This window comes from Podarcis tiliguerta (genome assembly GCF_965153285.1).
Source record: "Podarcis tiliguerta genome assembly, chromosome: 11".
Lineage (NCBI taxonomy): Eukaryota > Metazoa > Chordata > Lepidosauria > Squamata > Lacertidae > Podarcis > Podarcis tiliguerta.
In genome coordinates, this window is record NC_139544.1 from 52820689 (window position 1) to 52824331 (window position 3643).

Genomic DNA, 3643 nt, shown 5'->3' on the forward strand with positions numbered 1-3643 from the left:
TACAGTGCAAAACAACACCTTGCTTATTCCTCGCCCATGTGACTAACATACTATTGTGACTAACAGGGTTGCCGTAAGCCTTCTGAACTAGCTGCCTGGACAAAAAAGGGCTGTACCAAGCAGTTCCTAATAGCAGATCCACCACAGCTTGGAGCTTTTGTCCGGCTGTAGCTGAGCATGCAACTTGAATACATTCAGATCACACACGCCACCCAAAGAATCCTGGGAATGGTAGTTTGTTCGGGGCGCTGGGAACTGTAGTTCAATGAGGGAGTAAACTACAGTTCCCAGAATTCCTTGCGGGGGGGAGGGTGCTATGAGAAGATGCTGAGGTCAGGTCCTGCCCACCTATCACAGGTGACTGTTGGGGGTGAGGACACAGAACAATCTGTCCTCCCTGGCAGAAAAGGTTCCTTACCTCTGGTTAAGGAAGACAACAGAAGAAGCAACAGTTATTACCACAGTTATTACCATCTGAGGTCCAGCTCCGAGGGCCTTCTGGCGGTTCCCTCCCTGCGAGAAGCGAGGTTACAGGGAATCAGGCAGAGGGCCTTCTTGGTAGTGGCGCCCGCCCTGTGGAATGCCCTCCCATCAGATGTCAAGGAAATAAACAACTACAGGGGTACCTCGGGTTACATACACTTCAGGTTACAGACTCCGCTAACCCAGAAATAGTACCTCGGGTTAAGAACTTGGCTTCAGGATGAGAACAGAAATCGTGCTCCGGCGGCGCGGCAGCAGCAGGAGGCCCCATTAGCTAAAGTGGTGCTTCAGGTTAAGAACAGTTTCAGGTTAAGAACGGATTAAGTACTTAGCCCAAGGTACCACTGTATCTGACTTTTGGAAGACATCAGAAGGCAGCCCTGTTTAGAGAAGTTCGGTCCCTGCTCCTGCCAACCTAGCAGTTCGAAAGCAAGTCAAAGTGCAAGTAGATAAATAGGTACCGCTCCGGCGGGAAGGTAAACGGCGTTTCTGTGTGCTGCTCTGGTTCGCCAGATGCGGCTTAGTCATGCTGGCCACATGACCCGGAAAAACTGTCTGCGGACAAACGCCGGCTCCCTCGGCCAGTAAAGCGAGATGAGCGTTGCAACCCCAGAGTCGTTCGTCACTGGACTTAACACTCAGGGGTTCCTTTACCTTTATAGTGGTAGCTCGGGTTAAGAACTTAATTCGTTCTGGAGGTCCCTTCTTAACCTGAAACCTGAGGTACCACTTTAGCTAATGGGACCTCCCGCTGCCACCGCACCGCTGCCAACTTCAGGTTACATATGCTTCAGGTTACAGACTCCGCTAACCCAGAAAAAGTACCTTGGGTTAAAAACTTTGCTTCAGGATGAGAACAGAAATTGTGCTCCAGCGTTGCAGTGGCAGCAGGAGGCACCATTAGCTAAAGTGGTGCTTCAGGTTAAGAACAGTTTCAGGTTAAGAACGGACCTCCGGAACGAATTACTGTAAGTACTTAACCCGAGGTACCACTGTACTTACAACCGCCTCCACTCGCGGATGTTCCAAGTTGCGACCATGGCAAACCCAGAAGTAACCGGCGGGTTTTCCGCCGTTCGCACATGCGCAGAAGCAGGCAATTGCCACCCGCTCCTGCACACGGTGCCGCTCCCAGCACCCGTTTCTCCATAAGGACAGGCCTCTGGAATGGATTGTGGTTGTGAGTAGAGGTTCCACTGTACAGTGTAGACTTTTGAAATTGCCCGCCCTGTAGTCCAAGACCACCCCCCAAAACATCACACATACATCACAAAAGGAGCTCTCCAACAGAAATATATCACAGGAGGGTGGTGTACCACAGGAATTCTGTCTGCCAGGAAACCTGACAATGGTCACTGATTGCTCTACCTGGGCAGTCTAGCCATTCTTTTGTGATGGGAAATACTCAGTTCCTGAATCCAGGTCACAGGCTCACCCTATTCATACACAAATACGCCCTTAAGACAGGATTTCTGAGCAAAGAGACAAAGAGGAGGTTTTCCCATTTCTTTCCTCACTGTAGAGAATATTTGAGGTGATGGGAAGAGTCAAAATGGCTTCAGGATTGCTCTCCTGTACTGTTAGAAACGTGGTTTATATACTGTATTTTTCGTGCTATAACACGCACCCAACCATAACACGCACATAGTTTTTAGAGGAGGAAAACAAGAAAAAAAATATTCTAAACGAAACAGTGGATGTATGATTTTTGTGGTTCATTCTGTGGCCACAGACATGTGATCTGACGGTGAGTTTGGGGTAGCCCAATGCAAAAATCCTGAGGATCCATGTGGATCCATGCTTTGTAACCACAATTTTGCACCCCTGCGGCCCCAGGCAACAGTGGGTGCGTGATTTATTTTTTTGGTGCAAGCTGTAGCCATGGGCATGCTATGTGATCTGATGGTGAATTTGGGGTGACCCAGTGCAAAAATCCTGAGGATCCATGTGGATCTGTGCTTTGTAACCATGTTTTAAGTGGGGAGGGAAGGAAAAGCACTCAAGGGACAAGGAACATGCGTGGCGTGGGTGGAGAAGGATGCTGTTAATAATGCAGAAGAGGGGTATAAGAGGAGAAGGCTCCTCTCCTATCCCACTTTCCTCCTTTAAAGGCTCTGCTTCTCTCCCTCCTCCCGGCTCGCTGAAAAACGTTGCTGCTATTTAGCCAGCTGAGTGGGGAGGAGAAGGGACAGAGAGCCTGCTTGCAAAAAACTTTGCTGCTATTTAGCGAGCTGTTCTCTCCCTCCTCCCCGGCTCGCTGAAAGAAACGGCTCCGGACTCGTGTAAGCGGCTCCTCTCTTCTCCCGCTTTGCTCCTTTAAAGCATGCAGGCTCTCTGTCCCTCTCTCCTCCCCACTCAGCGGCTCTTCTCCCGCTTTGCTGTTTCAAAGCGAGCCACGGAGGAGGGAAGGAAGGGGAACCATGGATCCTCTGCTCACGACTGCAGCAGATCCCCCCCGCCATCCATAGGCATTCGCTCCATAACATGCACAGACATTTCCCCTTACTTTCTAGGAGGAAAAAATGAGTGTTATGGAGCAAAAAATACGGTACTTATGTATGCGTTTGTCTTGTAAAGTTATGAACATATGGTTTTTATATATGAGACCTTAGAATTCCTTTAACCAGGTATGGCTCAAAATATAACACCAGGAGCAGCTGAAAGGCTTTGCATATTTTTTGCACTGTGATGGAAGGAAAAGGGGAAGAGCCCTTCTTAATTTCCAATTGGCATATAGAACATTCATTATCCAATTAGCCACTAGATGGCAGTCACGCACCACAGTAATATTAATAAACCAGGCCGCTGTATCTTTCTGAGGCTGCCATCAAAAGAAATAAAAACATTTGCATTTGAGACTAAAGTCTTAGACATACTTGCCTGGGAGTAAGACCCCTCCCCCTCAGAGGTAAGGCTCAGAAGTAGCTATATAGGATTACAGAAGACATGTACAGGATTGCACCGTCGAACACAAAGACAAGGGACTCTTTCGCAGTCCACGTCTGTGGATTGATTGTTATTCTTGTTCAGATATTTAAATCTTTTAGTTGAGAGATGGGCTTGTCGTAAGAGAGTCAGGGTCAGAGAGGGGAATAAAGGAAAATGACCCTACCGATATCAGAATTATAGTGTTCTACCTTAAAAACCCCACAAGAAAATG